Source organism: Maylandia zebra, linkage group LG14 (assembly GCF_041146795.1).
Source record: "Maylandia zebra isolate NMK-2024a linkage group LG14, Mzebra_GT3a, whole genome shotgun sequence".
In the NCBI taxonomy this organism is placed as follows: Eukaryota; Metazoa; Chordata; class Actinopteri; order Cichliformes; family Cichlidae; genus Maylandia; species Maylandia zebra.
In genome coordinates this window covers 9,458,731-9,485,720 of record NC_135180.1, presented here as the reverse complement: position 1 = coordinate 9,485,720, position 26,990 = coordinate 9,458,731, and the positions used below count along the sequence as shown (strand labels likewise).

At 42.0% G+C, this 26,990-nt stretch overlaps 8 non-coding genes and 1 pseudogene across 8 annotated transcripts; all 9 read right to left on the bottom strand.

Annotated features, from left to right (window-relative positions):
* Positions 1-7,769: 7,769 nt before the first annotated feature.
* LOC112432044 (U2 spliceosomal RNA) lies at positions 7,770-7,962 on the bottom strand. The gene has a single exon (XR_003022781.2). It is a non-coding gene; the product is annotated as a U2 spliceosomal RNA (small nuclear RNA).
* Positions 7,963-13,294: 5,332 nt separating this feature from the next.
* LOC112432046 (U2 spliceosomal RNA) lies at positions 13,295-13,395 on the bottom strand (annotated as a pseudogene).
* Positions 13,396-14,489: 1,094 nt separating this feature from the next.
* LOC112432054 (U5 spliceosomal RNA) lies at positions 14,490-14,602 on the bottom strand. Its single transcript, XR_003022789.1, has one exon. It is a non-coding gene; the product is annotated as a U5 spliceosomal RNA (small nuclear RNA).
* A 1,882-nt stretch (positions 14,603-16,484) lies between these two features.
* Positions 16,485-16,675, bottom strand: LOC112432059 (U2 spliceosomal RNA). The gene has a single exon (XR_003022795.2). It is a non-coding gene; the product is annotated as a U2 spliceosomal RNA (small nuclear RNA).
* Positions 16,676-17,769: 1,094 nt separating this feature from the next.
* Positions 17,770-17,882, bottom strand: LOC112432052 (U5 spliceosomal RNA). The gene has a single exon (XR_003022787.2). It is a non-coding gene; the product is annotated as a U5 spliceosomal RNA (small nuclear RNA).
* Positions 17,883-19,766: 1,884 nt separating this feature from the next.
* Positions 19,767-19,957, bottom strand: LOC143412536 (U2 spliceosomal RNA). Its single transcript, XR_013093058.1, has one exon. It is a non-coding gene; the product is annotated as a U2 spliceosomal RNA (small nuclear RNA).
* Positions 19,958-21,056: 1,099 nt separating this feature from the next.
* Positions 21,057-21,169, bottom strand: LOC143412537 (U5 spliceosomal RNA). Its single transcript, XR_013093059.1, has one exon. It is a non-coding gene; the product is annotated as a U5 spliceosomal RNA (small nuclear RNA).
* A 1,893-nt stretch (positions 21,170-23,062) lies between these two features.
* Positions 23,063-23,253, bottom strand: LOC112432043 (U2 spliceosomal RNA). The gene has a single exon (XR_003022779.2). It is a non-coding gene; the product is annotated as a U2 spliceosomal RNA (small nuclear RNA).
* A 1,099-nt stretch (positions 23,254-24,352) lies between these two features.
* On the bottom strand, positions 24,353-24,465 carry LOC112432048 (U5 spliceosomal RNA). The gene has a single exon (XR_003022785.1). It is a non-coding gene; the product is annotated as a U5 spliceosomal RNA (small nuclear RNA).
* Positions 24,466-26,990: the final 2,525 nt, after the last annotated feature.

Sequence of the window (26,990 nt, the reverse complement as noted above, 5' to 3'; positions counted from 1 at the left end):
GAGCTCTAAGAATTTTTCCCTATAATCTTTTTCCGTAAGTACTTCATTATTTAATTTCCAATATCCCTTTCCAAATTCCGTTCCTTCTATCTCCAATTCCGCCTCTACAGCTTGATGATCCGTGAACAGTGCCGGTATTATTTTCCCTCGCTTTATTTTACACTTTTTGTCTACCAATATATAATCCAATCTACTTTTCACCCCTCTTGTATTCTTCCATGTATACTCTACTCGTTTCCCCTGTAATTTGGCCATTACATCTATCAAACCATATTTTTTTATGAATGTCTTGAAGGGGAGGGAAGATTTTTCCTTCTCCAAAGAACAATTAAAATCCCCTCCCACTATAATATTCTTTCTTGTCATGAAACAGGTATCCATTTTTAAAAAAAGTTCTCTTCTCAACTTTGGATCCACCTGTGCATACACATTTATTATCCGACTTTGCATCCCGCTTTTTTCCACATCTACGACCATCACCCTTCCCTGTATTATCGTATAACTTTCCTTTATCTGTATACTTTTATTTCCACATAACACTCCAACCCCTGTCCCATGTACCCCCCCTATACTCCACGCAGATTCTCCTCCTCTCCATTCCTCCGTAAAAACAGCAACATCCCCTTCATCCTTTAAATGTACTTCTTGCAATAAACAAACATCAAAATTATAAAATAATAAAAATTCATAAACCATTTGTCTCTTTCGGGCATTTTTAAGCCCCCTTACGTTTAACGTAATTATTCGAATTTTCCCCATATCCCAACAACAAAAAGGAAATACAAAAACAAAACCATGGGGACATATTTAAACTTAAGATCCGGAGACAACAACAAAGAAAAATAAAAATAAAAATACCAACTTTAACTGTCCATATTGACATGTGCCAATAAGTTTTTTATAAAGGAATCTTCTGACTTTTCTTCACTTTCGGCCTCCTCTTCTATGTCCCCATCGCTTGTTAAGTCACTTGTAGGAGTATGCATACATTCAGTCTGTGTTCCTCTCAGGACGTACCCCTCCTCATTCCCCACCTCCTCAGTCCGCTCCTCTCTGCCCTCCTTACCTTTCATCTTAGTCTCTTCTGAAGAAGCGCCCGAACTCACCTTCCTCCGTCTCTTGGCAGTTTTTCTCCGTGGCTTAGCTACCACTTCCCATATCTGACCGTCCTCACCTTGCTTCTCGGCATCCTGTTCACAAATCGTTTCTCCTTTCTCCTTTCTCTGTTCCACTCCATCTTCCATACTCCCAGCTTTCTCCTCATTAGTCTGATTTTCGGCAGCTGGTGGCACCTCCTGTGCTTTTTCTCCAGTATCAGTTTCTATGTCCGCTTCTCTGTGATGTTCAACCTCGATTCCAACCTTTGCCGCCTCCGAATATGACCTGGGCTTAGTACAGTCTCTTGCCATATGCGCATCCGAGTCACATAAATGACACCTTCTAGGCTCCTTGCAGTCTCTTGTTATGTGGCCAATTTTTCCACAACTCCTGCACCTCATTTGTTCACACTTGTCTGCATTATGCCCAGTGCTACCACATTTCCTGCATGCTTGAGGCTGCCCTGCATAAACCAGGAAGCCTCTATCCGCTCCAATAGAGAACACCGCGGGCGGGTGACAATACCCGTCCTCGGTGGCCGCATCCACTTTAAGTTTGACACGAAATTGTCTTTTTCCGGTCCATAGGCCCAAACCGTCCTTTATTTTCCGTACTCCTGGGAGTACAGTAACGTATCTTCCCAGGAAATACTTAATAGTCTCTTCAGTAACCCAAGGATTGTACATGTGTACAGTTAAGATCCTATAATCATTCCTATACAATGGAGTTACCGTATATTTCCTCAGTTCTTCATCTTCTTCTCCGATGCACCTCCTTCTTACTTCCTCCGCATACTGTCCCGTGCAAAAAGTCACGTCGTAGTGTTTACTCGCCGCGCTCTGCTGAAGACAGTAGATCTCCTCCGGCTGTATCTTTAAAGCTTCATAGAGGATCCTTCGTCCAAAGTTGATTCTGTCGTGGAAATCTTCTTCTTTCTCCATAAGTTCAAATCTCAAAGTATTTCTTGTACCATGCGTCCATGCATTCCTCTCATGAAAATTGGCCGACGCCGCCGCCATCCTTCATTGCTTCTCGCCTACTGATAAGAACAGATTTTTTTTTTTTTTTTTTTTCACAGTATTAGATGATCACTTTTTATTAACAACTCTTTTATGTAATAAAAAAGTGGGATCTTCAAAAACAAATACAATGCAAAAGCCCTCAAATAAGGCATTTCTTGGGCTTACTGGGAGCAATGGAATAAATTGCACCTTATTTTCAGAGTCCTTTTTCCCCCTTCACTCATCTTCTCCAGAGGCTCCTGCTGTACTTTTTTTTCTCTTTTCTACTTTGTCTTCACGCTTCATCTTCTCCAGAGGCTCCTGCTGTACTTTTTCTTTTCTCTTTCCTACTTTGGCTTCACTCTTCATCTTCTCCAGAGGCTCTGCCTGTATCTTTTCTTTCTTCCTTTTCCTTTTGTCGCTCATCTTCTCCAGAGGCTCTGCCTGTATCTTTTCTTTCTTCCTTTTCCTTTTGTCGCTCATCTTCTCCTGAGGCTCTGCCTGTATCTTTTTTTCCTTTCTTTGCCTTTTGCCGCTCATCTTCTCCTGAGGCTCTGCCTGTATCTTTTCTTCCTTCCTTTGCCTTTTGTCGCTCATCTTCTCCAGAGGCTCTGCCTGTATCTTTTCTTCCTTCCTTTTCCTTTTGTCGCTCATCTTCTCCTGAGGCTCTGCCTGTATCTTTTCTTCCTTCCTTTTCCCGCTCATCTTCTCCTGAGGCTTTGCCTGTATCTTTTCTTCCTTCCTTTTCCTTTTGCCGCTCATCTTCTCCTGAGGATCTGCCTGTATCTTTTCTTCCTTCCTTTGCCTTTTGTTATCTCCCCCTCCCCACTTTACCCCTTACCCTTTATCTACCACCTCCTTTTGGGTACTTTCAAAAAATAATCTTTCCATCTATCCTTAATCGTATCGATTCCCCATTTTTGTAGTTCGTACCAATATATCCCTTCAAATTCCTTCTCTATAGCCTTAATCGTCCCAATTTCCCCCCATTTAAATCCCCCCGTTATGCAGCCCTGTCTTGCCTTCCATAATTTAAGCTTAATAATTGACAACAACATACAACGTATTTTATGTCTCTCATTTGTTTTGCCCTTAGCCCTAAAAAAAGTGATTTCTTCATACGTCACCATCCCCAACCCTTTGTACTTCCCCTTTACCCCTTCCCATACCTTTTTAGCGTATTCACATCCCCATAGTACATGTTCAATTGTTTCTTCTTCTACACAATTTTCCCTTGGACACTTTTTTTGTTTCCCCAAATTATGTGCATGCATTGTGACCCTCACTGGTAGCCTTTTATGTAAGTGCATCCAGTTAAAGTCCTTTAAAACATTTTTGAAACTCTTGTCCTGTGCAAGTTCCCACACTTCCGGGCTCGCCGTTACCTGATTGTGATTAGCTTTCCATACCAGTTTTTTGTATAAAAGTTTATGATTTAATACTGTATCCACCTCTTTACATTCCGAATGTTTCTTCCCCCATCTAACCATCCTCTGCAAATATTCTGGTCTAGACTCTGCTTTGGGACCTTTATTTTCCCACCCAATCAAAAACCGGTATGGTATCGCTAACCAAAACCATAACAATATTTGGCATTTATGCATATAAGTCTTTTTCAATAATGTACAAACATTTGCATAAAATATTGTATCCAACTTTAAAGGAACGTTCGGTACCCCTTTCCCACCATCTGCAATTTCTTGATACATGTGTACTCTTTTTACATACTCATAACCCCCCCCATATGAATTTGAATATCCCCCTCGTTATTTGTACTCTGTAAATCTGAGGCATCGGAAACACATAGGCCAAATGTAATAGTTTCGGCACTACCTCGCTCTTTATGACCAAAACTTTCCCCGATATTGTAAGTTTTCTTGCTTTCCATAGGCCTAATTTTTTATCCACCGCATTCATCTTCTCTTTCCAATTACAGAAAGCATCACCTTCCTTATTTCCAAATGAAATTCCTAAAATGTCCATAGGACCTTCACACAAAGTGAATTCACAAATGTTGTCTTTTCTACCCTCCCATATCCCCAAATATTTGTACTTTGTTTTCTCTTTATTTATTTTCGATCCCGTCGCTTTTTCGTAAGCTTTTAAAATTTCTATCACTTCCCTTAAGCTGTCATCATCTGCCAGATATAATATCGTATCGTCTGCATATTGCGATATTTTTAAGCTTTCCCCCCGTGGCATCATTATCCCTTTCACTATTTGGCTCTCCCTTATTGCACAGGCCAGAGGTTCGACATAAAGCACGTAAAGTACTACAGGTAATGGACACCCTTGTCTCAAACCTCTTGTTTGGTACACTTTTTCTGTAAGAAAACCATTTAATTTAATTTTTGAGTTTATACCCTTGTATAAAATTATTACCCTTTTTATAAAAGCCTCTCCTAACCCCATTTCCTCCATTACCCTCCACAAAAAATCATGATCTACCCTATCGAGCGCCTTTTGCTGATCCAAACTAACACAAATTGCTGCTATATTTCTATCTCTTACATATGTAAGTATATCCCTATGTAATTGTACGTTCCAAGTAATTTGCCTCCCCTGGACCCCACACGTTTGATCCTTCTCCACTATGTGTGACATTACTCCTACCAGTCTATTTGCGAGTATCTTGCTCAAAATCTTGTAGTCCACACATAACATGGTTAGAGGTCTATAATTATCGAGTTGATGTGGATTACCTTTCTTAAATAATATAGAAACCACGCCCATCTTCATACTCTCTGTCATCACCTCTCCCTCCATGATTTCCTTAAAAACCCCCAACAAATGTATCCCCACCACTCCCCAAACCGTCTCATAAAATTCCTTTGTTAGACCATCTATTCCCGGCACTTTATTTGCCTTCATTCCCTTTATCACGTTATATGCCTCATCTATTGTCACTTCTCCTTCTAGCCTATCCCTTTCTTCTCCCGTTAATCTCTTCTTTATTTTCTTTAAGAAGAAATCCCCCTTCTCTCCCTCTAGTTTTTCTTTCCTGAACAAATCCTCATAATATTCTTTCACCACTTTTAACATATTTTCCCTCCCCTCGATCATTTTCCCATCCTTCTCTAATTTCGTTATAACCCCTCTTTTATCCCTACTTTTCATTTTTTTAAAAAAGAAAGCTGAACATTTCTCATTTTCCTCGTACTCCTCCTGCTTTATTTTATATATTTCAGCCCTTGCCTTCCTCTCAAGTAATTCTTCTTGCTTCAATTTTAAATTTTCTATTTTCTCGTCCATATTTTTATTTTTTCCCTCGTTTTGTTTTACATAAGTATGTTCTATCTCTTTCTGTAGCGTACAAAATTCTTCTTTTCTTGATTTTGACCTCTCCGTACAGTAATCCACTGTGAATTTTTTAATTTTATTTTTTACATCCTCCCACCAATCTAATTTCTTCATATATAGATTTTTCATCTCTGCCCATAACGGGAAGAGCTCTAAGAATTTTTCCCTATAATCTTTTTCCGTAAGTACTTCATTATTTAATTTCCAATATCCCTTTCCAAATTCCGTTCCTTCTATCTCCAATTCCGCCTCTACAGCTTGATGATCCGTGAACAGTGCCGGTATTATTTTCCCTCGCTTTATTTTACACTTTTTGTCTACCAATATATAATCCAATCTACTTTTCACCCCTCTTGTATTCTTCCATGTATACTCTACTCGTTTCCCCTGTAATTTGGCCATTACATCTATCAAACCATATTTTTTTATGAATGTCTTGAAGGGGAGGGAAGATTTTTCCTTCTCCAAAGAACAATTAAAATCCCCTCCCACTATAATATTCTTTCTTGTCATGAAACAGGTATCCATTTTTAAAAAAAGTTCTCTTCTCAACTTTGGATCCACCTGTGCATACACATTTATTATCCGACTTTGCATCCCGCTTTTTTCCACATCTACGACCATCACCCTTCCCTGTATTATCGTATAACTTTCCTTTATCTGTATACTTTTATTTCCACATAACACTCCAACCCCTGTCCCATGTACCCCCCCTATACTCCACGCAGATTCTCCTCCTCTCCATTCCTCCGTAAAAACAGCAACATCCCCTTCATCCTTTAAATGTACTTCTTGCAATAAACAAACATCAAAATTATAAAATAATAAAAATTCATAAACCATTTGTCTCTTTCGGGCATTTTTAAGCCCCCTTACGTTTAACGTAATTATTCGAATTTTCCCCATATCCCAACAACAAAAAGGAAATACAAAAACAAAACCATGGGGACATATTTAAACTTAAGATCCGGAGACAACAACAAAAAAAAATAAAAATAAAAATACCAACTTTAACTGTCCATATTAACATGTGCCAATAAGTTTTTTATAAAGGAATCTTCTGACTTTTCTTCACTTTCGGCCTCCTCTTCTATGTCCCCATCGCTTGTTAAGTCACTTGTAGGAGTATGCATACATTCAGTCTGTGTTCCTCTCAGGACGTACCCCTCCTCATTCCCCACCTCCTCAGTCCGCTCCTCTCTGCCCTCCTTACCTTTCATCTTAGTCTCTTCTGAAGAAGCGCCCGAACTCACCTTCCTCCGTCTCTTGGCAGTTTTTCTCCGTGGCTTAGCTACCACTTCCCATATCTGACCGTCCTCACCTTGCTTCTCGGCATCCTGTTCACAAATCGTTTCTCCTTTCTCCTTTCTCTGTTCCACTCCATCTTCCATACTCCCAGCTTTCTCCTCATTAGTCTGATTTTCGGCAGCTGGTGGCACCTCCTGTGCTTTTTCTCCAGTATCAGTTTCTATGTCCGCTTCTCTGTGATGTTCAACCTCGATTCCAACCTTTGCCGCCTCCGAATATGACCTGGGCTTAGTACAGTCTCTTGCCATATGCGCATCCGAGTCACATAAATGACACCTTCTAGGCTCCTTGCAGTCTCTTGTTATGTGGCCAATTTTTCCACAACTCCTGCACCTCATTTGTTCACACTTGTCTGCATTATGCCCAGTGCTACCACATTTCCTGCATGCTTGAGGCTGCCCTGCATAAACCAGGAAGCCTCTATCCGCTCCAATAGAGAACACCGCGGGCGGGTGACAATACCCGTCCTCGGTGGCCGCATCCACTTTAAGTTTGACACGAAATTGTCTTTTTCCGGTCCATAGGCCCAAACCGTCCTTTATTTTCCGTACTCCTGGGAGTACAGTAACGTATCTTCCCAGGAAATACTTAATAGTCTCTTCAGTAACCCAAGGATTGTACATGTGTAAAGTTAAGATCCTATAATCATTCCTATACAATGGAGTTACCGTATATTTCCTCAGTTCTTCATCTTCTTCTCCGATGCACCTCCTTCTTACTTCCTCCGCATACTGTCCCGTGCAAAAGGTCACGTCGTAGTGTTTACTCGCCGTGCTCTGCTGAAGACAGTAGATCTCCTCCGGCTGTATCTTTAAAGCTTCATAGAGGATCCTTCGTCCAAAGTTGATTCTGTCGTGGAAATCTTCTTCTTTCTCCATAAGTTCAAATCTCAAAGTATTTCTTGTACCATGCGTCCATGCATTCCTCTCATGAAAATTGGCCGACGCCGCCGCCATCCTTCATTGCTTCTCGCCTACTGATAAGAACAGATTTTTTTTTTTTTTTTTTTTCACAGTATTAGATGATCACTTTTTATTAACAACTCTTTTATGTAATAAAAAAGTGGGATCTTCAAAAACAAATACAATGCAAAAGCCCTCAAATAAGGCATTTCTTGGGCGAGCCCCTTATTCGGCTCCCTGTTCTAAAAATGCATTTAATACGTTGCCCCCAAATCGGGGGCGTATCAGATATTAAACTGATAAGAACAGATTTTTTTTTTTTTTCCTTCTTTTTATTTTCTTTCCACAACAATTCCAACATTTTACCTTTTCCTTTAAAATGATAACGTTACATTCACTTTTCTCCCAACATTTGTTCATAACAAAAAAAAAAAAAAAAAAAAAAAATTCTATTTTCATCTTTCCCCATACAAAGTAACATTTTCAAATAACTTATCATATTACTCCTTATCTCCCCCTCCCCACTTTACCCCTTACCCTTTATCTACCACCTCCTTTTGGGTACTTTCAAAAAATAATCTTTCCATCTATCCTTAATCGTATCGATTCCCCATTTTTGTAGTTCATACCAATATATCCCTTCAAATTCCTTCTCTATAGCCTTAATCGTCCCAATTTCCCCCCATTTAAATCCCCCCGTTATGCAGCCCTGTCTTGCCTTCCATAATTTAAGCTTAATAATTGACAACAACTGATAAGAACAGATTTTTTTCCTTTTTTTTATTTTCTTTCCACAATCATTCAAAAACATTTTACCATTTCCTTTACAATGACAAGTTTACATTTCCATTTTTCCCCACATTCGTTCATGACAAACTGATTAACATTTTCATATGACCTTTTCATTTGACGTGTAGCTTATCATTACTCCTTTTCTTACACTTTACCTACCACCACCTTTTGGGTACCTTCAGAGCAAAAAAAGGAGAGAAATCTTTCCATCTGTCCTTAATTGTGTCTATTCCCCATTTTTGTAGTTCATGCCAATATATCTTTTCAAATTCCCTTTCTATAGCCTTGATCGTCCCAATTTCCCCCTCTTTGTATCCCCCCATTATACAACTCTGTCTTGCCCTCCACAACTTAAGTTTAACAATTGATAACAACATGCAACGTATTTTATATCTCTCTTTTTCTGTACCTTTAGTCCCAAAGAAGGTGATCTCTTCATAAGTCACCGTCCCCAAACCTTTATACTTCCCCTTTACCCCTTCCCATACCTTTTTTGCGTATTCGCATCCCCATAGTACATGTTCAATTGTTTCTTCTTTTACACAATTGTCCCTCGGACACTTTTTCTGTTTTCCCAAATTATGTGCGTACATAGTAACCCTCACGGGTAGCCTTTTATGTAAATGCATCCAATTAAAATCCTTTATGACATTTTTAAAACTCTTATCCTGTGTGAGTTTCCACACTTCTGGACTCACCGGTACCTGATTTTGGTTGGCTTTCCGTACCATTTTCTTGTATAGAAGTTTATGGTTTAATACTGTATCCACCTCTTTGCATTCCGGATGTTTCTTTCCCCATCCCACCATCCTCTGAAAATATTTTGGTCTAAACTCCGCCTTAGGTCCCTTATTTTCCCACCCTATCAAAAAACGGTATGGTATCGCCAACCAAAACCATAGCAATATTTGACATTTATGCACATAAGTCTGTTTCAATAATGTACACACATTTGTATAAAACATTGTATCTAACTTCAACGGGACATTTGGTACCCCCTTCCCACCATCTTCTATTTCTTGATACATTTGTAGTCTTTTTACATACTCGTAACCCCCCCATATGAATTTAAATATCCCCCTCATTATTTGTGCTCTATATATCTGTGGCATCGGGAACACGTAGGCCAAATGTAGTAATTTCGGCACTACCTCACTCTTTATAACCAAAACTTTCCCCGAGATTGATAATTTTCTTACTTTCCAAAGACCCAACTTCTTTTCCACCGCGTTCATCTTTTCTCTCCAATTACAAAGCTCATCGCCTTCCTTGTTTCCAAAAGAGATTCCTAAAATATCCATTGGACCTTCACACAAAGTAAAATCACAGATGTTATCTCTTCTACCCTCCCATATCCCCAAATATTTATACTTTGTCTTCTCTTTATTTATCCTAGATCCCGTCGCTTTTTCATAAGCATTTAAAATTTCTATCACATCCCTTAGACTATCATCATCTGCCAAATATAATATCGTGTCGTCCGCGTATTGTGATATTTTTAAACATTCTCCCCGTGGCATCATTATCCCTTTCACTCTTTGGCTTTCCCTTATTGCACAGGCCAAAGGTTCAACATAAAGTACATAAAGCACAACAGATAATGGACATCCTTGTCTCAAACCCCTTGTTTGATACACCTTTTCTGTAAGAAATCCATTTAATTTTATTTTCGAGTTTATGCCCTTATATAAATTCTTTACCCATTTTATAAAGGTCCCTCCCAGCCCCATATACTCCATTGCCCTCCACAAAAATTCGTGATCTACCCTATCAAAGGCCTTTTGCTGATCCAAGCTCACACATATTGCTGCCAAGTTTCTATCCCTCACATATGTAAGTATATCTCTGTGTAGTTGCACATTCCAGGTAATTTGCCTCCCCCGTACCCCACACGTTTGATCCTTCTCCACTATGTGCGACATTACTCCTGCAAGTCTATTTGCAAATATCCTACTCAAGATCTTATAATCCACACATAACATGGTTAACGGTCTATAGTTATCAAGTTGATGTGGGTTGCCTTTCTTAAATAATACGGAAACCACACCCATCTTCATACTCTCTGTCATCGCCTCTCCCTCCATGATTTCCTTAAAAACTCCCACCAAATGTATCCCCACCACCCCCCAAAGGGTTTCGTAAAATTCCTTTGTTAAACCATCTATTCCCGGCACTTTATTTGCCTTCATTCCTTTTATTACTTTATATGCCTCCTCTATTGTCACTTCCCCCTCTAGCCTTTCCCTTTCTTCTCCCGTTAGTCTCTTCTTTATTTTCTTCAAGAAGAAATCCCCTTTCCCTCCCTCTAGATTTTCTTTGCTGAACAGCTCCTCATAATATTCCTTCGCCACCTTTAACATATCTTCTCTCCCTTCCGTCATTTTCCCATCCTTCTCCAATTTTGTTATGACTCCCCTTTTTTCCCTACTTTTCATCTTTTTAAAGAAAAAAGCGGAACATTTCTCGTTTTCCTCATACTCCTCCTGTTTTAATTTATATGTTTCAGCCCTTGCCTTCCTCTCAAGTAATTCTTCCTGTTTCGATCTTAAAATTTCTATTTTCTCGTCCTTATTTTTATTTTTTTCTTTTGTTTGTAGTGCGTAAGTATATTCTATTTCTTTTTGCAGCGTGCGGAATTCCTCATTCCTAGCTCTTGACCTTTCCGTACAATAATCCACTGTGAACTTTTTTATTTTATTTTTTACATCCTCCCACCAATCCAGTTTATTCATGTATAACTTCTCCGTCTCTGCCCATAAGGGGAAGAGCTCTGCAAATTTTTTCTTATATTCTTTTTCCATAAGTACTTCATTATTTAGTTTCCAGTAACCTTTTCCATAATCTGTTCCTTTTATCTCCACTTCCACCTCTACCATTTGATGATCCGTGAACAGTGCCGGTATTAGTTTTCCTTGCTTTATTTTGCACTTTTTGTCTACCAATATATAATCTAATCTACTTTCCACCCCTCTTGTATTCTTCCATGTGTGCCCCACTTGTTTCCCCTGTAGTGTAGCCATTGCATCTATCAAACCATATTTTTTTATGAAAGTCTTGAAGGGGAGGGAGGATTTTTCCTTCTCCAAGGTGCAGTTGAAATCCCCTCCCACCAGAATATTTTTTTTTTGTCATAAAACAGGTATCCATTTTTAAGAGTAGTTCTCTTCTCAACTTTGGATCCACATGTGCGTACACGTTTATTATCCGGTTTTGCATTCCACTTTTTTCCACATCTACAACCATCACCCTTCCCTGTATTAACGTGTAACTTTCCTTTATCCTTATACTTTTGTTTCCACATAACACTCCGACCCCAGTCCCGTGTACCCCCCCTATACTCCAAGCCGATTCACCTCCTCTCCATTCCTCCGTAAAAAGGTCAATATCCCCCTCATCCTTTAGATGTACTTCTTGCAGTAGGCAAACATCAAAATTATAATGTAACAAAAATTCATAAACCATTTTCCTCTTTCGGGCGTTTTTAAGCCCCCTTACATTTAAAGTAATTATTCGGAATTTTCCCATATCTTAACAACAAAACCAAATCATTACCAAACAAAACCATGGGAATACGTTTATAATTAAAGTCCGGAGGAAAAAATTAAATAACTGCATTAAGTAACCTAAAAAATCTTCTTTTATTCCGAAATCCCCATTTTTAACTCTCCATATTAACTTGCGCCAGCAAGTTTTTTATAAAGGAATCTTCCGACTTTTCTTCACTTTCGGCCTCTTCCCCCGTATCCCCATCACTAGTTAAGTCACTTAAAGGCGTGTGCATACATTCAGTCTGTGTACCTCTCAGAACATGTCCCTCCACATTTTCCACCTCCTCGGTCCGTTCCTCTCTGTCCTCTCTACTTTTCATTTTAGTCTCTTCTGAAGAAGCGCCCGAGCTCACCTTTCTCCGCCTCTTAGCTGATTTTCTCCGAGGCTTCGCTACTACTTCCCACACCTGTCCGTCCTCCCCTTGTTTCTCTCTCTCGGCATCCAGTTCGCGTGGATTTCCTCCCTCCTCCTTTCTCTGCTCTGCTCCACCTTCCTTGCTCCCATCTCTCTCCTCATTAGTCTGATCTTCGGCAGCCGTTGGCGCCTCCTGTGCTCTCCTTTCAGTATCAGTTTCTGTGTCCGTTTTTCTATGATATCCGTCTTTAGTTCCAGATTTTGCCGCTTCAGAATATGACCTTGGCCTAGTACAGTCTCTTGCCATGTGCGTCTCCGAATCACACAAGTGACATTTTCTAGGCTCCTTGCAGTCTTTTGTTATATGGCCTATCTTTCCACAACTCCTGCACCTCATTTGTTCGCAACTGTCCGCATTGTGTCCGGTGCTACCACATTTTCTGCACGCTTGGGGCTGCCCGGCATACACTAGGAAGCCCCTATCCGCTCCAATAGAGAACACCGCGGGCGGGTGGCAATACCCGTCTTCGGTGGCCATATCCACATTTAATTTGACTCGAAATTGTCTTTTTCCGGTCCATAGGCCTAAGCCATCCTTTATTTTCCGCACTCCTGGTAGTACTGTGACGTACCTTCCCAAGAAATACTTAATAGTCTCTTCAGAAACCCATGGGTTGTACATATGAACAGTTAGGATCCTATAATCATTTCTGTACATAGGGGTTACCATGTATTTTCTCAATTCTTCGTTTTCTTCTCCAATACACTTCCTTCTCACCTCCTCCGCGCATTCTCCCGTGCAAAAGGTTACATCGTAATGTTTACTTGCCGTGCTCTGCTGAAGGCAGTAGATTTCCTCAGGCTGTATCTTTAAAGCCTCGTATAGGATCCTCCGTCCAAAATTAATTCTGTCATGGATTTCCTCATCTTTCTCCATCAGCTCGAATCTCAAAGTATTTCTTGTACCTTGCATCCATGCATTCCTCTCATGGAAGTTGGCCGATGATGCCGCCATCCTGCATTGCTTCTCGCCTTATCACTGATAAGAACAGCTACTACACTTGATCTTAGCCAAAAGGCCGAGAAGCGATGGCCTCCCGCAGGTTCCTGGCTGAGCCGCCTTCTCGGGACACTTCTCGCTTGTGACGGTGCGCTCTTTCACTTGGCTCACAGGGAGGGAGCCGCTTCAAATCTCCGCCCACCTACAGTACCTCAGAGGCCTGCGGAGCTTCCTGGAACTGTGCGTGTAGCTGAGATATACTGAGTGTGAACATTCTCAAAACTGTATTGTATATAGTTGATTTATTTTTTATTGTGTAAATTTAATTTATGTAAAACTAAGGTTCCACGTGTCACTGTTGAAGTGGGGCATTAATCAGTGTGACGCCACTTGTAAACATGTTGCGTGTGTGGGGTTTCCCAGCCAGAGCTGCATGGACTCCACACTGGTGAGGCACACTTTCTGTAGCTCCTCTCCCTGTACTAAATTATACATTTAAATTTGGTGTATTTTTCTTTGCTATCTATTAGTTCTCATGGCTAAAAGCTCCCAAAGTGTTTTTGATTGCTTTGAACGAGAAAAATAGTAATTGGAACTGCGTTTTATCTGTTACACCATCCGTTTATGTGGTCCTTACTTGTGCTAAACAGGGATGAGGAGAGGCCTGCTGTTGCTGTGTGACACTGATTTTGCTGCTGCACTTTGTCTTCTAGGTATGTGTAAATGTATAGGTTATGTTTTATGTGTATAATGAGTTCATCACCTGAGGCTGCACACTGCATAGTATTTTCAGCCATGTTGAGAAAAGTTAAAGTTGTTTGAATATGTATTGTGTAATTGATCCATCTTAGTGGGGATTTAAATATTACAAGTTATTATTAGTGGCTTCATATTTGTCTCTGTTTTACCCCACTATAACATTTGACTTTAAAGTGGCTGTTGGGAGAATCGTTGTTTTGATAGATTGTATTTTCTTTTATATATTGTAAGCAGAGCTGCATGGACTCCACACTGGGATGAGGAGAGGCCTGCTGTTGCTGTGTGACACTGATTTTGCTGCTGCACTTTGTCTTTTAGAAATAAATCCAGTTTCCAGCCAGTCTGTCGTCACAACGCAGTCAACCATTTGAAATCTGCTACACGCGCTTTCTTCTATTTCTTCTTTTGAACAACGAGGAGAGGGGCCAGCCAGACGGCAGACCCTGCCAAAAATAGGTGCAACTCCTTAGCCTCACTCTCCACGGAAGTCTTTAGTAAAAGGCGAAAGACTTGTACGTTTTGAAGAGAAGCCAGAGTGTGTGTTTCTTTGGCCTCGCAGGAAGCCGCAGTGACTCCTCGTCCCGGCTTCCGGCGTCACGGTAGGCCCTGTTTGCTTGGCTGAAGGGGCAGATCTCAGGCCCCGCCTGCTCTGCTCCAGAGTTCCACTTTGACAGGAAAGGGGTGACTGGAGAGGAGCACATATGTTACTGTAATACATCACATCCAATTTCAAAGGGATGTATTGGACATCCCTCCCACCTTTTGATATTGTCTGATACATAGTTGTTCTTTTACATATTCATACCCCCCCCCCCCATATTAATTTAAAAATTCCCCGTGTTAGCACCTTCCTATGAGTCTGTGGCATTGGAAAGACATATGCCAAATGGAGTAGGGCAGGTAAGATGTCAGCTTTTACGGCCAAAACTTTGCCAGTTATAGTGAGCTTTCTTTTTGACCACATCCCCAATTTCTTTAAGATCTTCGCTATCTTCAAATCCCAGTTGTAATTTGCTGGATTTCCAAAATCAATGCCCAGGACCTGCATGGACCCTTCACACAAAGAAAGCCCGCAAAGCGTCTGTCTCCTACCTGCCCATCGTCCCAAAAATGTATATTTTGATTTCTCCTCATTGACCTTTGACCCCGCAGCGCTCTCAAAGGTCTGTATTGTTCGTATCATCTCCCTCACACTTCCATCATCTTCCAAGTAAAGAACTGTGTCGTCAGCGTACTGGGAGATCTTCAACACCTCCCCCCTGGCAAGGGCACTCCTCTAATTTTCTCGTTTCCTCTTATTGCACATGCTAAAGGTTCTACATATATAACATAGAGTAGGGCGGACAGGGGGCAACCCTGCCGTAGCCCTCTCGTTTGTTGTACTTCCTCTGTTAAGTGTCCATTTATCTTTATCTTGCAGATTATGTCAGTATACATCATACTTATCCAATTCAAAAATTTACCTCCTATATCAAAATTTCTCATCACCCTCCATAAGAAATCATGATTGACCCTATCAAAAGCTTTTTCCTGATCAAGTGTTACGCATATTGTTGTCAAGTTCCTCTCTTCGATGTATGTAAGCACATCTCTATGTAATTGTAAGTTCCAACCAATCTGCCTGCCCTTTACCCCGCATGTCTGGTCTGCATTAATAATAGCAGGCAAGACTCGGGCCAGGCGTCTTGCTAGAGTTCGACTCAAAATTTTGTAGTCCACGCAGACCATTGAAAGAGGCCTATAATTTGAAAGCACAGCAGGTGAGCCTTTCTTATGTAGAAAACTTATCACACCCGTCCTCATACTCTTTGGCATTCTACCCGTTTCACACATTTCTTCAAATACCTCCAACAAGTGGTCTCCGATGAGATCCCAAAAGGTGATGTAAAACTCCTTTGTGAGTCCATCTATCCCAGGTACCTTGTTATTCTTCATTGTCTTTATCGCCTCGTATAGTTCGTGGTTTGTTATGCTCCTTTCCAAAAGCTTCCTTGCGTCCTCTGGTAACCTCTCTTTCAGAAAACCTAAAACCATTTCTTGAGCCCCTCTATCTACTTCTTCCACACCAAACAATGAACTGTAGTACTCCTCTACCATCTTCAAAATATTATCCCGTCCAGTAACCGATTTCCCTTCCCTTTTTCCTCTTTCTTTTTCATTTGAGCAAAAAAATAGGCCGAGCACTTCTCCTGTTGCATATACTCCTCCTGCATAAATTTAAACATTCTTGTTTTTGCCCTCTCCTGAAACAAAACCTCCTGTTCCTTTAATAATATATTCAGTTCCTCGCTATCTTCCCAGTTTTTTTCCTTATTTCTCTGAGCTTCTATCCCTGCACTTTCGCCGCTTGCGGCTGCTTTCTGGCTCTTGGTTTGGCCGACCTTACTTTGTTTGGCTTTCTTGCTTTTGCACAAAGTCAGCAAAGGGGGCACCGTTCCCGGAGGCGCTGCAATACCGGGTCGATGCGTGGAGCGAACGGAGCGAGCCCCTTATTCGGCTCCCTGTTCTAAAAATGCGTTTAATACGTTGCCCCCAAATCGGGGGCGTATCAGATATTAAACTGATAAGAACAGCTACTACACTTGATCTTAGCCAAAAGGCCGAGAAGCGATGGCCTCTCGCAGGTTCCTGGCTGAGCCGCCTTCTCGGGACACTTCTCGCTTGTGACGGTGCGCTCTTTCACTTGGCTCACAGGGAGGGAGCCGCTTCAAATCTCCGCCCACCTACAGTACCTCAGAGGCCTGCGGAGCTTCCTGGAACTGTGCGTGTAGCTGAGATATACTGAGTGTGAACATTCTCAAAACTGTATTGTATATAGTTGATTTATTTTTTATTGTGTAAATTTAATTTATGTAAAACTAAGGTTCCACGTGTCACTGTTGAAGTGGGGCATTAATCAGTGTGACGCCACTTGTAAACATGTTGCGTGTGTGGGGTTTCCCAGCCAGAGCTGCATGGACTCCACACTGGTGAGGCACACTTTCTGTAGCTCCTCTCCCTGTACTAAATTATACATTTAAATTTGGTGTATTTTTCTTTGCTAACTATTAGTTCTCATGGCTAAAAGCTCCCAAAGTGTTTTTGATTGCTTTGAACGAGAAAAATAGTAATTGGAACTGCGTTTTATCTGTTACACCATCCGTTTATGTGGTCCTTACTTGTGCTAAACAGGGATGAGGAGAGGCCTGCTGTTGCTGTGTGACACTGATTTTGCTGCTGCACTTTGTCTTCTAGGTATGTGTAAATGTATAGGTTATGTTTTATGTGTATAATGAGTTCATCACCTGAGGCTGCACACTGCATAGTATTTTCAGCCATGTTGAGAAAAGTTAAAGTTGTTTGAATATGTATTGTGTAATTGATCCATCTTAGTGGGGATTTAAATATTACAAGTTATTATTAGTGGCTTCATATTTGTCTCTGTTTTACCCCACTATAACATTTGACTTTAAAGTGGCTGTTGGGAGAATCGTTGTTTTGATAGATTGTATTTTCTTTTATATATTGTAAGCAGAGCTGCATGGACTCCACACTGGGATGAGGAGAGGCCTGCTGTTGCTGTGTGACACTGATTTTGCTGCTGCACTTTGTCTTTTAGAAATAAATCCAGTTTCCAGCCAGTCTGTCGTCACAACGCAGTCAACCATTTGAAATCTGCTACACGCGCTTTCTTCTATTTCTTCTTTTGAACAACGAGGAGAGGGGCCAGCCAGACGGCAGACCCTGCCAAAAATAGGTGCAACTCCTTAGCCTCACTCTCCCCGGAAGTCTTTAGTAAAAGGCGAAAGACTTGTACGTTTTGAAGAGAAGCCAGAGTGTGTGTTTCTTTGGCCTCGCAGGAAGCCGCAGTGACTCCTCGTCCCGGCTTCCGGCGTCACGGTAGGCCCTGTTTGCTTGGCTGAAGGGGCAGATCTCAGGCCCCGCCTGCTCTGCTCCAGAGTTCCACTTTGACAGGAAAGGGGTGACTGGAGAGGAGCACATATGTTACTGTAATACATCACATCCAATTTCAAAGGGATGTATTGGACATCCCTCCCACCTTTTGATATTGTCTGATACATAGTTGTTCTTTTACATATTCATACCCCCCCCCCCCCCATATTAATTTAAAAATTCCCCGTGTTAGCACCTTCCTATGAGTCTGTGGCATTGGAAAGACATATGCCAAATGGAGTAGGGCAGGTAAGATGTCAGCTTTTACGGCCAAAACTTTGCCAGTTATAGTGAGCTTTCTTTTTGACCACATCCCCAATTTCTTTAAGATCTTCGCTATCTTCAAATCCCAGTTGTAATTTGCTGGATTTCCAAAATCAATGCCCAGGACCTGCATGGACCCTTCACACAAAGAAAGCCCGCAAAGCGTCTGTCTCCTACCTGCCCATCGTCCCAAAAATGTATATTTTGATTTCTCCTCATTGACCTTTGACCCCGCAGCGCTCTCAAAGGTCTGTATTGTTCGTATCATCTCCCTCACACTTCCATCATCTTCCAAGTAAAGAACTGTGTCGTCAGCGTACTGGGAGATCTTCAACACCTCCCCCCTGGCAAGGGCACTCCTCTAATTTTCTCGTTTCCTCTTATTGCACATGCTAAAGGTTCTACATATATAACATAGAGTAGGGCGGACAGGGGGCAACCCTGCCGTAGCCCTCTCGTTTGTTGTACTTCCTCTGTTAAGTGTCCATTTATCTTTATCTTGCAGATTATGTCAGTATACATCATACTTATCCAATTCAAAAATTTACCTCCTATATCAAAATTTCTCATCACCCTCCATAAGAAATCATGATTGACCCTATCAAAAGCTTTTTCCTGATCAAGTGTTACGCATATTGTTGTCAAGTTCCTCTCTTCGATGTATGTAAGCACATCTCTATGTAATTGTAAGTTCCAACCAATCTGCCTGCCCTTTACCCCGCATGTCTGGTCTGCATTAATAATAGCAGGCAAGACTCGGGCCAGGCGTCTTGCTAGAGTTCGACTCAAAATTTTGTAGTCCACGCAGACCATTGAAAGAGGCCTATAATTTGAAAGCACAGCAGGTGAGCCTTTCTTATGTAGAAAACTTATCACACCCGTCCTCATACTCTTTGGCATTCTACCCGTTTCACACATTTCTTCAAATACCTCCAACAAGTGGTCTCCGATGAGATCCCAAAAGGTGATGTAAAACTCCTTTGTGAGTCCATCTATCCCAGGTACCTTGTTATTCTTCATTGTCTTTATCGCCTCGTATAGTTCGTGGTTTGTTATGCTCCTTTCCAAAAGCTTCCTTGCGTCCTCTGGTAACCTCTCTTTCAGAAAACCTAAAACCATTTCTTGAGCCCCTCTATCTACTTCTTCCACACCAAACAATGAACTGTAGTACTCCTCTACCATCTTCAAAATATTATCCCGTCCAGTAACCGATTTCCCTTCCCTTTTTCCTCTTTCTTTTTCATTTGAGCAAAAAAATAGGCCGAGCACTTCTCCTGTTGCATATACTCCTCCTGCATAAATTTAAACATTCTTGTTTTTGCCCTCTCCTGAAACAAAACCTCCTGTTCCTTTAATAATATATTCAGTTCCTCGCTATCTTCCCAGTTTTTTTCCTTATTTCTCTGAGCTTCTATCCCTGCACTTTCGCCGCTTGCGGCTGCTTTCTGGCTCTTGGTTTGGCCGACCTTACTTTGTTTGGCTTTCTTGCTTTTGCACAAAGTCAGCAAAGGGGGCACCGTTCCCGGAGGCGCTGCAATACCGGGTCGATGCGTGGAGCGAACGGAGCGAGCCCCTTATTCGGCTCCCTGTTCTAAAAATGCGTTTAATACGTTGCCCCCAAATCGGGGGCGTATCAGATATTAAACTGATAAGAACAGCTACTACACTTGATCTTAGCCAAAAGGCCGAGAAGCGATGGCCTCTCGCAGGTTCCTGGCTGAGCCGCCTTCTCGGGACACTTCTCGCTTGTGACGGTGCGCTCTTTCACTTGGCTCACAGGGAGGGAGCCGCTTCAAATCTCCGCCCACCTACAGTACCTCAGAGGCCTGCGGAGCTTCCTGGAACTGTGCGTGTAGCTGAGATATAATATACTGAGTGTGAACATTCTCAAAACTGTATTGTATATAGTTGATTTATTTTTTATTGTGTAAATTTAATTTATGTAAAACTAAGGTTCCACGTGTCACTGTTGAAGTGGGGCATTAATCAGTGTGACGCCACTTGTAAACATGTTGCGTGTGTGGGGTTTCCCAGCCAGAGCTGCATGGACTCCACACTGGTGAGGCACACTTTCTGTAGCTCCTCTCCCTGTACTAAATTATACATTTAAATTTGGTGTATTTTTCTTTGCTAACTATTAGTTCTCATGGCTAAAAGCTCCCAAAGTGTTTTTGATTGCTTTGAACGAGAAAAATAGTAATTGGAACTGCGTTTTATCTGTTACACCATCCGTTTATGTGGTCCTTACTTGTGCTAAACAGGGATGAGGAGAGGCCTGCTGTTGCTGTGTGACACTGATTTTGCTGCTGCACTTTGTCTTCTAGGTATGTGTAAATGTATAGGTTATGTTTTATGTGTATAATGAGTTCATCACCTGAGGCTGCACACTGCATAGTATTTTCAGCCATGTTGAGAAAAGTTAAAGTTGTTTGAATATGTATTGTGTAATTGATCCATCTTAGTGGGGATTTAAATATTACAAGTTATTATTAGTGGCTTCATATTTGTCTCTGTTTTACCCCACTATAACATTTGACTTTAAAGTGGCTGTTGGGAGAATCGTTGTTTTGATAGATTGTATTTTCTTTTATATATTGTAAGCAGAGCTGCATGGACTCCACACTGGGATGAGGAGAGGCCTGCTGTTGCTGTGTGACACTGATTTTGCTGCTGCACTTTGTCTTTTAGAAATAAATCCAGTTTCCAGCCAGTCTGTCGTCACAACGCAGTCAACCATTTGAAATCTGCTACACGCGCTTTCTTCTATTTCTTCTTTTGAACAACGAGGAGAGGGGCCAGCCAGACGGCAGACCCTGCCAAAAATAGGTGCAACTCCTTAGCCTCACTCTCCACGGAAGTCTTTAGTAAAAGGCGAAAGACTTGTACGTTTTGAAGAGAAGCCAGAGTGTGTGTTTCTTTGGCCTCGCAGGAAGCCGCAGTGACTCCTCGTCCCGGCTTCCGGCGTCACGGTAGGCCCTGTTTGCTTGGCTGAAGGGGCAGATCTCAGGCCCCGCCTGCTCTGCTCCAGAGTTCCACTTTGACAGGAAAGGGGTGACTGGAGAGGAGCACATATGTTACTGTAATACATCACATCCAATTTCAAAGGGATGTATTGGACATCCCTCCCACCTTTTGATATTGTCTGATACATAGTTGTTCTTTTACATATTCATACCCCCCCCCCCCCCCCCCCCCCCATATTAATTTAAAAATTCCCCGTGTTAGCACCTTCCTATGAGTCTGTGGCATTGGAAAGACATATGCCAAATGGAGTAGGGCAGGTAAGATGTCAGCTTTTACGGCCAAAACTTTGCCAGTTATAGTGAGCTTTCTTTTTGACCACATCCCCAATTTCTTTAAGATCTTCGCTATCTTCAAATCCCAGTTGTAATTTGCTGGATTTCCAAAATCAATGCCCAGGACCTGCATGGACCCTTCACACAAAGAAAGCCCGCAAAGCGTCTGTCTCCTACCTGCCCATCGTCCCAAAAATGTATATTTTGATTTCTCCTCATTGACCTTTGACCCCGCAGCGCTCTCAAAGGTCTGTATTGTTCGTATCATCTCCCTCACACTTCCATCATCTTCCAAGTAAAGAACTGTGTCGTCAGCGTACTGGGAGATCTTCAACACCTCCCCCCTGGCAAGGGCACTCCTCTAATTTTCTCGTTTCCTCTTATTGCACATGCTAAAGGTTCTACATATATAACATAGAGTAGGGCGGACAGGGGGCAACCCTGCCGTAGCCCTCTCGTTTGTTGTACTTCCTCTGTTAAGTGTCCATTTATCTTTATCTTGCAGATTATGTCAGTATACATCATACTTATCCAATTCAAAAATTTACCTCCTATATCAAAATTTCTCATCACCCTCCATAAGAAATCATGATTGACCCTATCAAAAGCTTTTTCCTGATCAAGTGTTACGCATATTGTTGTCAAGTTCCTCTCTTCGATGTATGTAAGCACATCTCTATGTAATTGTAAGTTCCAACCAATCTGCCTGCCCTTTACCCCGCATGTCTGGTCTGCATTAATAATAGCAGGCAAGACTCGGGCCAGGCGTCTTGCTAGAGTTCGACTCAAAATTTTGTAGTCCACGCAGACCATTGAAAGAGGCCTATAATTTGAAAGCACAGCAGGTGAGCCTTTCTTATGTAGAAAACTTATCACACCCGTCCTCATACTCTTTGGCATTCTACCCGTTTCACACATTTCTTCAAATACCTCCAACAAGTGGTCTCCGATGAGATCCCAAAAGGTGATGTAAAACTCCTTTGTGAGTCCATCTATCCCAGGTACCTTGTTATTCTTCATTGTCTTTATCGCCTCGTATAGTTCGTGGTTTGTTATGCTCCTTTCCAAAAGCTTCCTTGCGTCCTCTGGTAACCTCTCTTTCAGAAAACCTAAAACCATTTCTTGAGCCCCTCTATCTACTTCTTCCACACCAAACAATGAACTGTAGTACTCCTCTACCATCTTCAAAATATTATCCCGTCCAGTAACCGATTTCCCTTCCCTTTTTCCTCTTTCTTTTTCATTTGAGCAAAAAAATAGGCCGAGCACTTCTCCTGTTGCATATACTCCTCCTGCATAAATTTAAACATTCTTGTTTTTGCCCTCTCCTGAAACAAAACCTCCTGTTCCTTTAATAATATATTCAGTTCCTCGCTATCTTCCCAGTTTTTTTCCTTATTTCTCTGAGCTTCTATCCCTGCACTTTCGCCGCTTGCGGCTGCTTTCTGGCTCTTGGTTTGGCCGACCTTACTTTGTTTGGCTTTCTTGCTTTTGCACAAAGTCAGCAAAGGGGGCACCGTTCCCGGAGGCGCTGCAATACCGGGTCGATGCGTGGAGCGAACGGAGCGAGCCCCTTATTCGGCTCCCTGTTCTAAAAATGCGTTTAATACGTTGCCCCCAAATCGGGGGCGTATCAGATATTAAACTGATAAGAACAGCTACTACACTTGATCTTAGCCAAAAGGCCGAGAAGCGATGGCCTCTCGCAGGTTCCTGGCTGAGCCGCCTTCTCGGGACACTTCTCGCTTGTGACGGTGCGCTCTTTCACTTGGCTCACAGGGAGGGAGCCGCTTCAAATCTCCGCCCACCTACAGTACCTCAGAGGCCTGCGGAGCTTCCTGGAACTGTGCGTGTAGCTGAGATATAATATACTGAGTGTGAACATTCTCAAAACTGTATTGTATATAGTTGATTTATTTTTTATTGTGTAAATTTAATTTATGTAAAACTAAGGTTCCACGTGTCACTGTTGAAGTGGGGCATTAATCAGTGTGACGCCACTTGTAAACATGTTGCGTGTGTGGGGTTTCCCAGCCAGAGCTGCATGGACTCCACACTGGTGAGGCACACTTTCTGTAGCTCCTCTCCCTGTACTAAATTATACATTTAAATTTGGTGTATTTTTCTTTGCTAACTATTAGTTCTCATGGCTAAAAGCTCCCAAAGTGTTTTTGATTGCTTTGAACGAGAAAAATAGTAATTGGAACTGCGTTTTATCTGTTACACCATCCGTTTATGTGGTCCTTACTTGTGCTAAACAGGGATGAGGAGAGGCCTGCTGTTGCTGTGTGACACTGATTTTGCTGCTGCACTTTGTCTTCTAGGTATGTGTAAATGTATAGGTTATGTTTTATGTGTATAATGAGTTCATCACCTGAGGCTGCACACTGCATAGTATTTTCAGCCATGTTGAGAAAAGTTAAAGTTGTTTGAATATGTATTGTGTAATTGATCCATCTTAGTGGGGATTTAAATATTACAAGTTATTATTAGTGGCTTCATATTTGTCTCTGTTTTACCCCACTATAACATTTGACTTTAAAGTGGCTGTTGGGAGAATCGTTGTTTTGATAGATTGTATTTTCTTTTATATATTGTAAGCAGAGCTGCATGGACTCCACACTGGGATGAGGAGAGGCCTGCTGTTGCTGTGTGACACTGATTTTGCTGCTGCACTTTGTCTTTTAGAAATAAATCCAGTTTCCAGCCAGTCTGTCGTCACAACGCAGTCAACCATTTGAAATCTGCTACACGCGCTTTCTTCTATTTCTTCTTTTGAACAACGAGGAGAGGGGCCAGCCAGACGGCAGACCCTGCCAAAAATAGGTGCAACTCCTTAGCCTCACTCTCCACGGAAGTCTTTAGTAAAAGGCGAAAGACTTGTACGTTTTGAAGAGAAGCCAGAGTGTGTGTTTCTTTGGCCTCGCAGGAAGCCGCAGTGACTCCTCGTCCCGGCTTCCGGCGTCACGGTAGGCCCTGTTTGCTTGGCTGAAGGGGCAGATCTCAGGCCCCGCCTGCTCTGCTCCAGAGTTCCACTTTGACAGGAAAGGGGTGACTGGAGAGGAGCACATATGTTACTGTAATACATCACATCCAATTTCAAAGGGATGTATTGGACATCCCTCCCACCTTTTGATATTGTCTGATACATAGTTGTTCTTTTACATATTCATACCCCCCCCCCCCCCATATTAATTTAAAAATTCCCCGTGTTAGCACCTTCCTATGAGTCTGTGGCATTGGAAAGACATATGCCAAATGGAGTAGGGCAGGTAAGATGTCAGCTTTTACGGCCAAAACTTTGCCAGTTATAGTGAGCTTTCTTTTTGACCACATCCCCAATTTCTTTAAGATCTTCGCTATCTTCAAATCCCAGTTGTAATTTGCTGGATTTCCAAAATCAATGCCCAGGACCTGCATGGACCCTTCACACAAAGAAAGCCCGCAAAGCGTCTGTCTCCTACCTGCCCATCGTCCCAAAAATGTATATTTTGATTTCTCCTCATTGACCTTTGACCCCGCAGCGCTCTCAAAGGTCTGTATTGTTCGTATCATCTCCCTCACACTTCCATCATCTTCCAAGTAAAGAACTGTGTCGTCAGCGTACTGGGAGATCTTCAACACCTCCCCCCTGGCAAGGGCACTCCTCTAATTTTCTCGTTTCCTCTTATTGCACATGCTAAAGGTTCTACATATATAACATAGAGTAGGGCGGACAGGGGGCAACCCTGCCGTAGCCCTCTCGTTTGTTGTACTTCCTCTGTTAAGTGTCCATTTATCTTTATCTTGCAGATTATGTCAGTATACATCATACTTATCCAATTCAAAAATTTACCTCCTATATCAAAATTTCTCATCACCCTCCATAAGAAATCATGATTGACCCTATCAAAAGCTTTTTCCTGATCAAGTGTTACGCATATTGTTGTCAAGTTCCTCTCTTCGATGTATGTAAGCACATCTCTATGTAATTGTAAGTTCCAACCAATCTGCCTGCCCTTTACCCCGCATGTCTGGTCTGCATTAATAATAGCAGGCAAGACTCGGGCCAGGCGTCTTGCTAGAGTTCGACTCAAAATTTTGTAGTCCACGCAGACCATTGAAAGAGGCCTATAATTTGAAAGCACAGCAGGTGAGCCTTTCTTATGTAGAAAACTTATCACACCCGTCCTCATACTCTTTGGCATTCTACCCGTTTCACACATTTCTTCAAATACCTCCAACAAGTGGTCTCCGATGAGATCCCAAAAGGTGATGTAAAACTCCTTTGTGAGTCCATCTATCCCAGGTACCTTGTTATTCTTCATTGTCTTTATCGCCTCGTATAGTTCGTGGTTTGTTATGCTCCTTTCCAAAAGCTTCCTTGCGTCCTCTGGTAACCTCTCTTTCAGAAAACCTAAAACCATTTCTTGAGCCCCTCTATCTACTTCTTCCACACCAAACAATGAACTGTAGTACTCCTCTACCATCTTCAAAATATTATCCCGTCCAGTAACCGATTTCCCTTCCCTTTCCAGTTCCATAATTGCCCCTTTTTCCTCTTTCTTTTTCATTTGAGCAAAAATGAGCAAAGACGTCAAGACCAAGATCCTGTGCCGCGAGTGCCGAGTGCACGTGTGTACAAACTGCGCCGTCACGTACTGTCCCAACTGCGCCGCTTCTTCCCGCGCCGCCGCTCCCCAGACGCCACCGACGCCGTGATAACACAAGCGCCCCACGGTGGTCCTAGCGACCCCCCTCCACCCTATCATCATCATCATCATCATCATCATCATAACACACATATGCCCCGAGGGGGGTCCTAGCGACCCCCACCCTAATCACCATAACACACATATGCCCCGAGGGGGTCCTAGCGACCCCCCCCCCCCACCCTATCATCATCATCATCATCATCATCATCATCATAACACATATATGCCCCGAGGGGGTCCTAGCGACCCCCACCCTATCATCATCATCATCATCATATTTTTTGTAATTTTGAATTCCAGTTCTTAATTCTCATATTTTCTCCTATTTCCACCCCTAAAATTTTCAACGTTTCTGATTTTTCTTGCAATCCCCATTTTTCTTTAATCTTCCGCCACTTAAAATAAATCACCTCACTCTTCTCTTTATTCATTTTCATCCCTGAGGCTGCTGAAAAAGCTTCACAAACTGCCAAACTTACTTCAATCGACTTATTGTCCGTAAGCAGCAGAGTTATATCGTCCATATACATGGAAAATTTAATTTCCAACCCTCCGCTACCCGGTGGGGTCAACCCTTTAATTAGCTCATTAGCTCGTAATGCACACGCTAATGGCTCCATCACCAATATAAATAAGGTGGGAGACAACGGGCATCCCTGCCTTACTCCAGCTTTCACTGCAACTGTAGTAGTCTGTACACCATTCACATTCACAACACTACTACAACCAGAATACAACAC